This window comes from Lepidothrix coronata, unplaced genomic scaffold, assembly GCF_001604755.1.
Source record: "Lepidothrix coronata isolate B3197 unplaced genomic scaffold, Lepidothrix_coronata-1.0 Scaffold11, whole genome shotgun sequence".
Taxonomy (NCBI): domain Eukaryota; kingdom Metazoa; phylum Chordata; class Aves; order Passeriformes; family Pipridae; genus Lepidothrix; species Lepidothrix coronata.
Window position 1 is genome coordinate 6,790,753 of NW_016690191.1, and position 15,611 is coordinate 6,806,363.

Consider the following 15,611-nt stretch of genomic DNA (forward strand, 5'->3'; position numbering starts at 1 on the left):
ATCCTGTACTTACATAGATTTTGGTCTTGTGACCTTCTTTTCATGGTGTTTACATCTGATTCCTAGTGCAGTTACTGGCTTAGTCCTGATCTAGGGCTATGGAAAGCCCCATTCTCGAGCAATGGTAATAGTCAAGGCTTAGAAATGGAGAAACGGAGGGGGGACGTGACAGAACTTCAGATGGAGAGTGGATGTTTTCCCCTCTTAAGCTGGCATGGGTTTTCTTAACTCTGATCTGTGGTGGTTCCTAAAAGAGTTAACTTTTAAATGACCAGCTATCATTTTTTCTGAAGTGGATTGCAGGATGGACTTTTTGTTAGGCAGAAGAACCCTGCTTGTTGTTTGAACTTGAATATTGTTTGAAGTCGCCTTTTTTTTTTTTTTTTGGCCTCTTGGGCATTAGTGGAGCAGGTGTGTGTTTGCCACAGGCCACAGCTCGGGAAAGCTATGTCAAAGCACAATGAGGTCATTGTGAAACATCAGTGTTCTTCCAGAGACCTGGCTATTACAGGCAGGAATACTTAAGAAAGCGCTGTGGACTGGATTGCAGGTGATAGACAGAAAAGACTTCAAGAAAAATCTTTGTCTGCCTGATTGTGTTTGCCCAGTGAGAACTACATCTTATCACCTACCTCTGAACAAGCTATTTGAAACAACTGCTGTTGACAGTGAAGTGGGTTTGCACAGGTCCAGTGTTGGGTTGATCTTTGAGTGCTGAGGAGATCTGGTTTCTTTAAACAAATTGTTCTGCATGTGAACAAGGTGAATATTTTCGTTGTAAAGTGTTGCTTTGACTTGGAGTGTGTCGGGAAATACTGTATCCATTAAATGATTATTAAATGGAAAGGAGGGAGGAGTTCCCAGGCATTATGGAGCCAGCTCCTACTGCTGGACTCGGAGCTGACACCGACAGCACTTTGCTAGGAGTGAAAGAATATGTTGTACAACTCACTGGCTCTACCAAGTACGTAGTGGTACTCTGCAAATAAACTTTCTATCAAGGTATTTTTGGACTTCTGCCTCAAACCAAGCGGATAAGGAGCATTTATGGCTCTAGCAATAAAATTCTGCAGATGTTCTTTTTTGTATGTGCAGTACTAAAAAGGAAAGCTGTGCTATGCTTTTATCAGATCAACTTGAAATCAGTACAAGTGTAGCTTAGGGTTGGGATTTATGCTTTTGCAGCAACATACCTTTTTACTCTAAGAAGCCTTTCAGTGTTTGTGCTTGAAGTCCCACACTTAAGGCCCCCAAAGTGACAACAATATGGTTTTCTTTGTGAGATTTGAATGTCTGGATTAGGTCACTTCACTCTTTTATAGCTTTAACCAGCTTCAACTTGTACTGTGGTGACACACATCTGCTGACTCGATGGATCAGTGCATTAAGCTTCAGGCTGACTGGTGGGCCATGCTTGAAAGACTTTTGGCATGTGCTGGTGCCTGCATTTTTCACCCTTGACTGAAAGCATATGCTTCATACAATTGAGACAGTGTTAGCATGTGGGTCTCAGGCAGCCTCCTACACATCTGGCAGAGCCTGGCCCTCCTTCCAGGTGAATCATCTCTCCTGGGAGGGTGGCTTGCAGCACTGTGGCATCTGCAGAGTGGCAGGAAGTGTCTGAATTCATCTGAGAGTGATTTTTATCTTCACATGCTTTTCCAATTTCATCAGGCCCCTCATGCTACATTCCAAGTGACATGATTAAACCTGCCAAAGACAAAGGGAGGCTGATTGATAAAAATTATCTCTGACCCTTCACAATCTGCCATAGCTTAAGATAGTAGTAATAATAGTAGTAATGATGGAATGAAATAAGTGTTATGCGAAGGAAGTTGTTATTGTTTGAATAATATTCTGTAAAACGGGATTACTTCCTTGCTTTTTGTTTCCATTTTATCACCCAAATTAACTTGTCATCAGCATAATAGAAGAATGCACTGCAAAGGATTATAAACTTTACATTGACTTTAAGTGGCACTTTACTGTGATTTCTATTGTCTTGATTTTATTTTAGCATGTAAGTTTGAGGGCACAATAAAGATGCAGACCAACAGCAAAGGATCAGTTTTCACAATGGAGGTCAGACATTTAGGCAGAGGTGTTTTTTAACAAGGAGTGTATGGATTTTTTTTTTTTTCAACATGAAAAGAAAATCCTTAAAGGAAGGTTCTAAACATAACTGGCAAATAGAATATTTTATAAGCACGGTACATAAAAATATTTTTAGTCTTTAGTCTGCTGCACTAGTCCAGGCACTTGGGTTATATTTCCTCCCAACCAAGCATCTGGACTGATACAGATGATCTGCAAGAAAGGAGATTAACTCTTTGCACCCTGAGATGTGTGACAGATCTGTTGCATTTGCTGCCATTTCAGTAATGCCAGCGACAAAAGTTCTGACAGAAATATAGTCAGTCTCCTGCCCTTTTTAGGATCTACCCTTGATTTTGCCGAAGGCAAATGAAAAATCCTCAGGCTGTAAAGCATATGGATATTTTGAAGTACAAAAACTAGCACTCTTGTGTAAGTCACAGTGGAAAGACAACTGTGCAAACTTAGTTCCTGGTTACTGTGGTGTTAATGACGAGTAATTCTGTTGATTTCATTTCAGTTATTCTGAATTAATGCATCGAGCGAGGGCAGAATCTGACCCACCCGTCTTTGATGTGTGCTCTGCTCTGTCAGGAGCTGCGAGGTTCTTTTGAACAGATGCCTGTATTCTGCTGATATGCAGGGTCATTAAAAAGATCAAGATGACCAAGCCTGAGACATTTGGATAGCTGCAGACAGCTGTGCTTTGCCTCTGCAGTCTGCACCGAGTGGATTCTCTGAGTTTTCCCTCTGAGGTTAGTTGTGTGTGGGAGCACTTTGCATACTGACCATGGCCAAGCCCCAGCCCGATGGCTGGATGTACAAACCTGGGCAAAGACTACAAATTACGGCTCTTTCTGAGAAAGCAGTAGGTTCCCATGTGTCATGTAGAAGGAAATCCATTCAGGGCTTTTGCTAGGCAGGCTATGAGAAAGTTGCAGGGCTTTTCCCAGAGAGACAAGGCAGCAAATAAATAGTTGCTGAGTGTGTTGTTTCTGTACTTAACAAAGGTTTGGTGTTTAGTGTTCTCTAAGTACAGGACTTTGCAGTTTACTGCTACCACAGCAAAGCAGCTGGTCACCAAGTAGCTGAGTCAATGTTAGATAGCCTGCAAGGCTTTCTTCCAGATATTTTTATGGAGGAGTTAAAATTGCACAGGATACTAAGATATCCTCAAGTGATTGCAATGAATACCAGCTATCAACGTAATCAGGAAATAATACTTCAAATCTTGCCAACTTGCTAACAAGAAACTTCTTCAGTGCTTTGGCAAAGACAGTCATACCTTACTAAGAACCAAATGTTTAATTCTATCTGTTCACTGTTGTTTTAATGCCTTTTTATCTCCTTACTGCTGTTATAGGTACCTGAATTCAGTGTATGTTTTGGTGGATTGCACCAGTGTGCATTTGTTAATTTTATGATTTTTTTTTCATTTAGAGTCTATTGGAGATAAAAAGTGAATGACATTATTGCTTATATACAAACACATATGTAAGCAGAATAGCATCATCTAACATAGTAAATATGAGGTTTGTTCCTCAATGCAAATGAAGTTCTTCAGCTAAATGTAGCTCAAAATATCGAATACTTGAAATGAGAACAGAATAAAGTTGTACTTCACTGGAGAGTGAAGCACAATCTGCATGTTTTTTTTAAGAAGTCATTACACACTTGGGATTTTTCCCAAACATATTCCTGATTGATGAAATCTGTTGGTGAAGGCTGTAGGATGGAGCTCTGAAGAGCAGGGCTAGATGCAGCCATCATTCGGATGTGGGCTGGCAGAGCTACTTAGCTGTGACTTTTCCATGAGAGCCAAGACACAGGCAGTGCCTTCAGCAGTGCTGTGGGTGGGGGGAAAGGCTGGTGCACTTTCTCCCAGCAAATCCATTCCAGCTGAAGAGGAAAAGCCCAGCCATGAAACTGGGCCACGTTTAAAGCGCTGTGGTAGAATCCTGTGATGGGGCAGCTAAATAGGCCATCATTTGGACCTGCCTGGTTTTCTGGAAGAAAAGGAGAAGGACAAAGTTGGCTGACATTTGATCCTTCTCTTGGGAAGCCTCTTTCATTAAGTAGCTGCTGATAGGAAGTGTCATTCAGCAGTTATAAAGTCTGACAGTTGCAGATAGGTCTCTGGAAAGGCTGTAGACCAGACTGAGCCGAGGAGGGGATGCAGGTGCAGGCGTGCTGAGGCAAAGCCCTAAAGGACAGTACTCCTCAGTCAGACCCATGTGCCACTTGCCTGTCTTGTCCACTCTGCAGCCAGGCAGGTAAAACTGTTTGATCTTTAGAAATGTTGCAGTAACTTGCATTTATGGCAATCTGTGCATGTAGTAGTCATTGCCTTTTTTCCCCCCACCAGTTAAGATGCAGAGGATTTTTTTTAATGAATCTGTATGTCTTGCTTGTCACCATTTAGCAGCTTGTCTAAGAATGTAAAGACATACAAGCACCAGGCTTCTTACATTCAGTTATCTTTGAAGATAACTGTATTAAGGCATAAAGATGCACTCCATTGTGGCAGAATTGTCCCTTACCTGTCAATAAAAGAAGTAGGGCTGCAAGGTTTGTTCCTGAAAACAAATACAGTAAGAGTTGTTCCAGAATTCCTGTTTGCAGTGTTCCAACCCTGCCTCCATTTCTTTGGTCTTATGCTCACACTTGGATTCTCTGTTATTCAACAGGGTTTTCCTTCTTTTCTTCTATGCTTTAAGATTGCCAAGATGAGGTATTTTAGATCAGGAAATTATATATACAGTTGTTCATATTTACTCATGTTCCTAAATGTGGATGTACAACACTACAGCCTATTAACAATGTAGATATCCTTCTTTTTCCTACTTAGTTGCACGGGTTGAGAGATGAGTGTTTGTGAAGTGACACTGCATGTGTAATTGTGAGGTAATGGAGCAAAATGTAATGTTCTTGCTGTATTTCTTGGCACTTATATTTAATTCTAACCATAACAATGAATTAATCAATTCAATTTGCTAAGTGCAGGGACTGAACTAAAACTTACACCCCCATAACTCTTGAGTGCCTTTGCCACTAGGCAACAGTCTTTTTCCAGCTTGTGTTCTCCTTGTCTGGTAAAAAGGTCTGACAAATAGGTGCTGGGTGTGTGTGTGCATGCATGCACATGTGCATGTGTTTATTTTACTCTCATTTAGAGCCATTAAGAACTTGATCCCATAAGGTTCTGAGCATTTTTATTTCCTGACGGCTTTTCAGGGGGAATACCTTGTAGAAGGCATTCAGCCTTGATGATAACATCCATGGCAGAAGGAAAAAAGAAGTGTGGAGGGATGAGAGTAGGAGGGAAGATGGGAGAGAGTGAGTGAGGACTGTGACCAAAGGCACTGAATCCACCATTCTTGTGTCTGTCTTCCTTGTCTTCCCGGTGTGTTTGCTGCCATGAGATTCATGGCAGGAGACAGGACTTTCATCAGGTTAATAGGTGTGCATGGGTTTTATCTGCCGCTGCCCTCTACTGAATAGAATATGAGACATGATTTTTCAGCTATCTGTTTGTAATAATTTCAGTCTTGAGGTACCTGAGACTCCATTAGCTCAGACAGTAGAGGTCACTTACTTCTGAACATGTTTCATTTTGTGCAGGAAGTGATATACAGTCTTCTGTCATCTGATGCAAAGGCTCAGAGAAAACACTCCTACTAATGTTAAAATTGCAACACAGTTTAAATTCCTTATATTCAGTGCTTCTAGAATTAATAGTTCTCGAGTCAATGCATGAAATGTATGCTTAGATTTAGAAAATGTATGATTGTCCCCAACTCTTGGTACATAAAAAACCCAAAACAAATCACTAGGCAGCCTGTAAGTAGAACAAAGTTTAATTTTCACGTGATCTTCCAGTCTGTGAGAAGTTATTTTAATAAATTAAGGAGACAAGCAGTTGTAGCTTTTAATTTCTTTCCTTTAGATAATTCATTGCAAAAAATACTATTATTGTTGGGTTTTTAGCCTCTGACATGGAACAAAATAGTGACTGAAGCTAGATGTAGTCCAGGTTTCTCTCAATTACTGGGAAAAAAACTCTTTTGGGCTGTCTAACTATTTCATCAGCTTTCCCTTTAACTAAAGCAAGGGACACAGTTTCGTGGTGAAACAACAGAAAGCAGTAAGAGAGCTTAACAGGGCCCTCCAGGTAACATGAAAGAGTGCCTCAGTCATCCTCTGTCTTGTTACTCTAAACACCAACTGCATTGTCTCGAGTCGTTTTCCCTTGCGGGAACACTTAGCCTTACCAAACACAGCTCAGCCTCACAGGTACATTCCCACCAATTAAAGAGGAGGGGTTCCTCACAAGTGCTGCCAATGCACCCACCTCGCTTGAGCGAACATTGCCAAGTACAACAAACAGTGCCAAAGCGTGTGGTGGTTTTGGGCTCCGCTCCAACGGGGACCAAGATGAGACACTCAGTCACAACTTAGCCTTTACATAAAGCCAAATCTTTGTGTATTCCTCTGGATTATACTTGGAGCCGTCCTCGTAATGCAGTGGTGTACCTGGGCGGCTGCTGGCCTCATCTGCTGTCAGAGCTCCAGCCTGGGAGAGACTGGGCAGTGGTGCATGCTTTGGGTTGAGGCTTAGTTTGGGGGTTACCAGTTAGGTTGGCAAGTCTGGTTTGTGGCAATCAAAATTGAGATTCTCCCAAGATTTTCAGCTGTGAAGTGTATGAATTTGGGGCCTTGCAAAACACCAGCCTCCCAGAAGACAGAAAATAGGTACCTTCCAGTCTTGGATCTAACAAAGTACTGAACCCAGAGGGTGGGGTTTGGATGAAGGTTCAGATCTGTATTCCCTATTTAGTTTCAGCATTGTGGTTTTGGACCATCAGTAGTGGTAACATACAAATGATTTTTCACTCTAAAGAGTACAGTAAAATGCTATTATACTTGTTAATCTTCTTTTTTATATCTTGCCAAGTGAGGACTGCTACACTGCAGCAATACAGCTGGCACAGTGGAGGTGCCTGTGTTTTTGCCACTCTTTGTTCATGGTAGAATGAGGACAGTTTTCTGTACACAGTATTCTACCCTCCCCTTAAAACATCTGAGTCACACAGCTGTTTCCCAGTTAAATCACAGGCTCAATCTGACTGTACATTAAGTTGTGTTATGCAACACAGACCGGCAAACTTGTCCACTGATACAGAAAAATCTGAAGGTGGACGAAATCCCATCCCTGCCAAAGGTTTATACTCCTCTTTGTGTCAGGACCCTTCCACTATAAGCGCACTCTGCCTTGGCTTGCTAAGAGGTTTGGTCACCATTACTCCTCATTGCAGCAGGCTCTGCCAAACACTGCTGTGAAATCTGCTTAACCTCTGTTACAGAGCCCAGTGTAGAAGATGCTCCCACGTGCACCAGGGCACCTCGGGGTGTCACAGCTGTGAACCTGCCCTGGCCAGGCTGCTCTCTCTTAGTGCTGCTGCTGCATTTAGACCCCCAACAGAGAGGAAGGTGGTGGGTGCTTTCCACTGCCGCAGCCTCTCCCTGCTTTGCTGGCAGAGGCCGCGTGTCCTGGTTTACATTGGCAGAAGCCAGCATAGCTCAGGGATGAATTTAGCCCTTGGCACTCCTTGGAGAGCTGACTCAGATGACTGCACATGAAAACTACAAGCTGGTCTCTTATTTAATTCTCCCGAATGTTCAGTATTTTATTTTATTATTTTAATTTTTACTTCTTGTAAAGCTGTTTTTGTGTTTAGTGGGAAAGCTTTACTGTTGGATTCCTTGGGATGTCATGGAGTTATTACAAGAATAGATTAGTAATAGTTCTCACCTGTACAGCACCTTACACCGAAGGATCTCAACTTCTTCACAAAAAATAAATTCAACCTTATGGGTGGGCCAATCGATAGATAACATTGTTTATCTTGAATATGAGAAGAAAGGATGGAAATTTTAGGTGATGTGCTCAAAAGTGCATGGCAGATGAATTTCAGAACTAGGATAGAAGATAAATACCACAGTTCCTTCCTCTGAAATCTGTGGGCAAAAGGATGTCCTCTAGGGCCAGGATTTCTTTTCTTCTGCCAGCACCTTCTGTGGATCACATTAAGACCTAACTAGATCAGTTTGTGCCTTGGACATCTTTGAAATTTATTGATTACCTCCAAATTTCAGCTCATATTTTGAATTTAGCATCCTTCTGGTCTTTGCTTTGAGGAGGGGAAGCTTGAAAATGTGGCCAGAGTATAGATTTGGAAGGTGTAGTAGTCTCCATAGCAGTGATTCCTAGGCAGTAGCTCTGGGAACGTACCTGCACTGCTCAGCAAACTACTGGTAATGTCCAGTGCTGCTGGGAGCCTGATCCACAAAATTTTGCAGTGGGAGGAAGTTATCAGAGTTCAGCCAGCCTGTCTGAACAGATGCAGGGTATCTGCTGTGTGTGGTAGTTGAGGGTCTCAGACAGGAGAAAGGAACCCCCGCTTTCAAATCTTCAGCTAGAAGGGAATCTTCAGTTAAGTATAAGCTTGGGGAGACTTGTGCTGTCCCAAGTAGGTGACAGGGTCACATTGTATGCATGTTTTGTCATTTGGGAGGGTTACATATTACATATTAGGAGGTGTCTTTTTAGCAACCAAACATTATTGGTGCCTGGGTCTTCAGAGAAGTGACTCCCGCACTGTTTCAGCTCACTTGCAGTTTTGCAGCACGTAGCACATTCCTTAGATTTTGAGGCAGAAAAACTGGAGTTTGTCTTTCATACTGTGTGAGTACTTTGGCCTTGGAGCTCTAGACAAAGACAGAAGGAAATACAGTAGGGATTTGCTTCAGAAATAAAATTCCGCTGCCCTTGTTGCCATTCCCTACGAAGCTGCTTCCTGCCAATTTGACGCACAATTTGTATCGGAAACAGAATTGGTCAGGGCAAGTTTGTGACTGTAGCTGGCATTTCTGTCATGCCTCATGCTGAATGCACAGCCTCTCCCTGCATCCTGGGTGTCTGAACACATTAGGAACATTGTGGGGAGGAGGGCCTTGGCAGTGAGTGCCAGAGGAGCAGAGCCAGGGGGCAGACAACTGCACAGCCTCAGCGAGCGGAGTCCGCTGTCGCTCCCCTTGGGTGATCAGAAAACTTGGAGGACAGTGAAACTCTGATGGAAATGTCTGGAGACACCATTTGCTTATATGATCTAGGAGCAAAATCTAGCTATTAATGTGCGATTTCTGTAAAGCTATAAAAGATTTTTTTACTAAATTGGTCTTGCATGCAACATGCAAACATACCAACTTTTTAAAAAATCTTAACGAGGAAACTGAAATCTCTGGATTAGTTTGCAGTGCAGGGACTGTATTAATTGTTCTAATAACATTTGACTGAAGAATTACCCTACTACTTAGTAGTGCTGGGGTTTGTTTCTTAATCCAATCACCTCATGACTGCTCTCTAAGCTTTCCCCTTTCTTTTCTATTCTGAACATGCAATTAAAGGGAAAGTCCCCTGTATTATTACTGCAAATAACATGAAAGTGAGCAAATGCCACTGCTTTGCTCACTCCTATAAGTTAAACGGTATTTCTCTGATAATTTAATTGACTTCATTGGACTTAATGACAGCACATGATTTGTCCCCTTACTAGTAGAAAAAGTAGATGTTCAGTAATGACTAGATCAGATTGTGTTTGATACAAAGGCAGAGCTTGCTCTTGCTTTAAAGAGCCATGCAGGTCTCTTACTGCATCAACTGAAGAAGACACAAACAGGTATGGGGAAGCTGCTAGACTACAGAAAACTGTCCTTTCTGGAAGTTCCCAGCTTTCTTCCACAACTATTTCTCAGTATTAAATATAATATAAAAGTTCAAATTAATTGGAAAAAAATTATTTAATTCAAGCCAAATGATTAATTCCAGCTTTTCAATGAAACTGTCTAATGCCATGCTACTGAAACATTCAGTTTTGACTAAGTTTCACTAAAACTCTTCCAATTTAGAAAGTTTTTGACACTTCTGTGAGCTGCTTTAGAAACTTATTAAATACTGTGACTGAGTTCTATTGCTCATGAAGTTTGAACAAATGACAGTAGCTGGATCCTGGGCAGGCCGTGCTGCCAAACTGCATAAATGTCTTCTGAGCCCAATAAGCCATGACTTGGATCTCAGTGGGCTTTGGAGCAGCCTCTTTACATGTGTTCATTCAGGGCAGCAATGCCTTTGCAAACCTCAGAGTGGGATTCTTTAAAAATGGTTGTACACTACGAAGCTGGCCAGATGCTCTGAATTTTGTGATGAGGGTAAATATCCAGTAGGAATTAAGGTGGACCAGTCAAACTACCTTTATATACTTGCCAAGCTTTCAAAAGTGAAAGGCCGCCGCTGAGCCACAAGACCCTTACCATAAGCAGCATCATGCTACTGTGACTGTTAGTTAAATAATTGCAGTGAGGGGTATCTCTTAATAATCATATTACTAGTGCAGAGTTGCCTAATGACTTCACAGGCAAATAGATAATTAAGCCATTTAACACTGTAGAACTGAAAATTGTGTCCCCAGCAAACTTCAAAGTTGTCTGTCTCCTTAATGGACTGTGAAAGCCAAACCTGGGTCTGAATCACAATGTGAAGTAGAAGGAACCATTGGAGAATATGGATTTAGATTTTGCAGCTTGAGCCATTCTTCTGATTAGTCAGGTTATTGAGTTATCTGCTTCATAAATATACATGTAGATGTTTACACCAGAACAACAAAATTTATCAAGTCTTGAACTATGAAGGGGCTTCTGTATATATAGTGTTTTTTATTTTCCCTCTTATGAGAGAACAATATGGAGTTCAGTTGGAAGATTCTGTGAGAGAGAGGACTCTAGTCCTACTTTTGGATTTATGGGCAGAAGATTTCTAATACTGCAGAATCTTTGGAGCACTTGTGTTAGGTGTATTTGTATTCAGAGATAGGGCAAAAGTTATTTGTGAAACTGGCCCATTTCCTCACTGGAAGGAACAGGGAGAGGAACGTCTGTGTGTGTGACACTTAGAATGGGAAGAGGTGGAGACTTTAGTGAGGTCTCCAGTATTCCTTGGAACTTGAGTCATATATGATACTTCTTTTCTGTTGAAAATTTGAAGAACACAAACAGCCTGAGTCTCAGATGGCAAGATTTGCAGTAGTAGGGTTTTTATAAAGAAAACAAGAAGCCACAGATTTGGTCAGTAAATGCCATGTCATTGGAACACATATTATTTGATGTACACTTCTGTTCTGGTGTATGCATGCATCTTTTTCTGTAGGCTAAAACTAAGCATTTTGATAGAGAGCTCTAGCAGACCACAGTGTTTGTAAGATTAGAAGATGAGGTCATCAGGCCACAGGGTGTCTTCGGTTTCATCCTCTGAAAATAGGTGAACATATTAAAAAGCTTATGGGAGAGTTTTTATGAGTAAATTTGACTTCTATAACAAGACTCTTATTTCTTGTCACCTGTCTGTTTTTATTAGATTTTTCAGTTTTCAAATAACATTTAAAAAAAAAAAAAAAAAGAAAAGCCTCTGAAGAGGACCCTTGCCTGTAGCAGGAAGTATAAGCTCCCTGTTTCTCTCTTTCTCTCTCTCTCATTATATGCTGGCATGAACACTCTGACATTGCTAATTGCCTCCACATTACACTGGCTGAATTCCAACAGTAGTGGCATAAAAATTAATGAACAAGACCGAGCTCACACATAAGGAACATATGGTGCAATAGCGGTCAATTGCATTCGAGTTTAAAATGATGTCTTGAGAGAGTCATGATCAAAGCACTTTCACAAAATGGAAAGGGCCAGATTCTCCTTGCACTACATATCTATGGTGCCTCACTGTCCTCAGTGAGAGTGCAAATGTGAAGGAAGGAGATTCCCCGAGCTGTAAATAGAGAATGCCAGAAAAGCTGTTTTGTTTTCAAATGCAATAGGAATTTCCTCCACATTCTTATTGTGAAAACTAGTATGAGTTAATCTTCTGCTGTGAAGCAAGGCTAGGGAAAAATGTTCTTAGAAATGGAGAGAATTCTTCAAAGATTTTATCACTGTCTCTGCTAACAGTGCCTTCACAGAGCAAGCTACGCAGTTTACAGAAAGGTGACACACAGTTATTTCCCATTATCCTAAAATGTGCAATTTAAAGTTAACACAAGTTACTTTTATCTGTGTATATGCTTCACGCAAAATCCAGATTTCAGAGCAATTAAGATAGTGTTAATACGAGGTACTCTCAAGATTCTTTCAAGTTGAAAGCTTGCTTAAGATTAATGTTAAAATTCAGTTTTTATTCTCTTGCCAAAGTACATGCTAGGTAACCTCTTGTTAACATTAATGGGAGTTAAATATTTGCACTCAGAGGAAAATAGACCCCAGATATGATACAAACTATGCTTATATTACATAATATAAATAAACATTGCTTGTTTAATAACTTTTACTGCCTTATTATGGAACAAAGTGTTACAATACTATTGCAAGGTCTTATATAAATTATTGATTTTTATTATGCTGGTGATTTCCTATCATGTTCTTTGTCTCTTGAGATTTGAACAGTAATTTTAACTTATATGGGACAAGTCCTACAACAGTTTAATGAATGGCCCAAATAAATCACTGTATCAGTACAGAGTTGGTATGCATGGACAGGAGCTTTATATCACTGAGTGTGTGTTTCCTCAGCCAAAGGGGGTGCTTTGGTCTGTACCCCAGGTTAGAGCAGCCTGGGTTGGGTTTTGCCCAAACTGAAATGTGGCTGCAGATGGCCCTGCTGGGTCATTACAGCCACTGGAAAGAGCTGGAATGCAGAAATGCTCAAGCCACGTCCCCAGTGTGCCTCCTGCTACTCTGCAGGAATTTCCTTGGGGCTAACTCACACTGGCTCCTGGCCATTTCTGCTTTAACTCCTAGCAGGATAAAGGAAAGTTAGGACAGCTTACTGGGGCACTGGGAATGAAGGGTAGACACTTCTTTACCTGTCTGGATATGAGTCTTATTTGCATTTGAATTTTTCTCAGCTACTTAGAGGAAGTGTTTCTCAAAGAATTACTGAACTATCCTTTAGGTAATCCTGAAGCAGTAATTGCTTCTCATTTGGATTTTCTGAGTATGATATAATACTGATTTCAGTTGAGCTTTTATTTACTTATTTTAATGTTAAATAAAATAGTTGATTTTAAATTTTGGGCATAGTTTTGGGGTTTGCTTAAATTATATTTTAAAGGAAAAATCATACAATAGCTGAGAGCTGAGTTCATTGCAGTATAGTGGCTTCAGCATAACCCTTTCCATTTACAATGCAATTAGGTGCTATTCTTCTTCAATTAATGGGCCAAATGACACTCCCACTTATTATGATAAGCTTCCTGATAAAAATCTGAGATAACTCAGATTGATACTGAGACTTATGGAAATGCCCTATTCTGCAGAGATGCAACTGGGAGAGGAAAGCACCAGCTGAGCTGCTGTTTCTGCTGCTCCTGCTGCTCTTACCACAAGCTGGTTTTGGCCCACCGTGTCTTGGTCTATATATGAGGAAGCAGCTTCTCTCTCAACTCTCCCTTTTCATAAAGGAAGGCAAAGGGTACCAGATGGCATGTGTTACAGAGCTTTGCCTTCCAGCACAGAACTTATTTCCAAGATGTAGAATTGTGAGGATTCCTTCAGTCATCCCCCCAGAGTCACAGGTTTGGTATCTCGCCAATGCCATGTAATACACTTCCTGGCATGCTGTAGGAGAGGTAAAATTAGTTCAGAACTTCACTTTACTGTTCAAGGGGTGTTTTGGTGTTTTTTTTTTTCCCCTGTGTTTTTTGAACACGCCTTTGAAGATGCATTAACCGTTTCATTTCTGATTTGGACATAGCCTCCCATCCTGGCTGTAGATTTGGGGAGTTGTCAAAGTGTGTGAACACTGAGTCTTGTTGCATAATGCCACGTGCAAGTATCACTAATGCTTTATTTTGTTTCCTTGGTGTGGGCTAAAACATTGGGAGGGAATTGAAAGTGATATTGGAAAAAAATCCTTTGTCTGTGTAGCTTTTCTTACAAAAATTATATGGAAAAATTTATTTTTTGGGAGTTGGGGCTTCCAGGTATGGTTCCAGGGTTGCTTTTGTAGACAGAAGAGAAAGAAAACAAGCTAGAAAATTCAAGTGAGTAATTATTGTAGGCTGTTTCCCTTGCTAAGGTTTTCAAGTGAATTTAAAGCCTTGTGGAAAAAATCCTCATGAAATAGTTATTACAGCCCACTGATTATTGTGTACTAGTAGATATTTCTCTGATCTGCAAATTTGGGTGCAGCTTAACAAGTTGAGCTTCAAAAGAAAGTTTATCTCAAGGGACTTCAGCAAAAAACTTCATTTAGCTATTGGGACATGACAGTTAAATTCTTTGACATTTGCTTGCTTTTTTTTGCTTTAGACAAAAATGTTTAGTTGCATTATGGCTATGAGTATTTGTTCAGTATTATCAGGGAAACTTCCCGTGACTTTTTTTTTTTATGGTTTTTTTTTTGCTGTCCCTCTTATACATTCCCTTGTCATGTTATGGTGTGCTGCACTGTTATCTCAGGAACAATGCACATCACACCATGTGCATGTAGTCGAGGGCATGTTTATATGAAAAAGGAGATTGTTTCTGTCTTGCTGTAATCCATGTTTGTACAACTCTTTCAATGTCTTTAATTGTTTTGAACTCTAAAATGAAATGACTTCTAGATAAAATGAGCTTTCAGCTCTCTCCTTTTGTGACAGATTCCAGAGCATCTCTACCTCAAGGCACGTTTGGTCACCATTTTGCCTTTGTGACCCTTCCTAACCTGTACCACTCAGCAGGCTAGCACTAATGTCAGTACTGTTTACTTGGGCAAGACTGATAGCATCCAGGTGGAGTTTCCAGTCCTCTTTTTTCTTTTTTTCTTTTTTTCTTTCTTCCCCCCCTCCTTTATGCAGCCATGGAATACATACCCAAACCAAAAAGTCAAGCAGCAGACTGTTTTGCAGATCTGTCAGGTTTTTACTTTACATTTACTACTTAACATTGTCATTTTCTTTTGCACAAACACAGGACAAAACCTCAAGTCAGGAAATGTCGTGGTTTGACCGATCTCAGTCATCTTATACTGCTCTGAGGTGTACTAAGGATCTGGCTTGTAAATCTGAATTTTTCCTTTGTTTGACCTTTTCTAAATGCAGTTTCTTTACACTTTGTGGTGATCTTGTAGTCTTCACTTCTCACTAAAATACTAACACCAGCACATCTTTATTTCATTGAGTTAATCACTTGTATGCTGGTTTAGTGATACCAGTTTACTCAAATGCCCTCTCCCTGCTTTTCTTTCATTATTTCATCTTGATGAACAAGGTTGTTCAAATTAGTATAAATCAGTCCACTTACAGCTTTTGACACTTATGATTTAAGTACTGAATTACTGTCCTTGACAGCTGAAAGTTGCACAGTTTCTCTCCCCTCTGAATTTAAGACTGGAATGTAATTCTTGGCAATTAATAATAGATCATTAGAAATAC

The 15,611-nt window shown here is 40.6% G+C and overlaps 1 protein-coding gene across 2 annotated transcripts in view; it reads left to right on the plus strand.

Moving 5' to 3' along the window:
* Positions 1–15,611, plus strand: part of BNC1 (basonuclin 1) — a 75,134-nt gene that overhangs the window by 22,186 nt on the left and 37,337 nt on the right. The window lies entirely within an intron of this gene.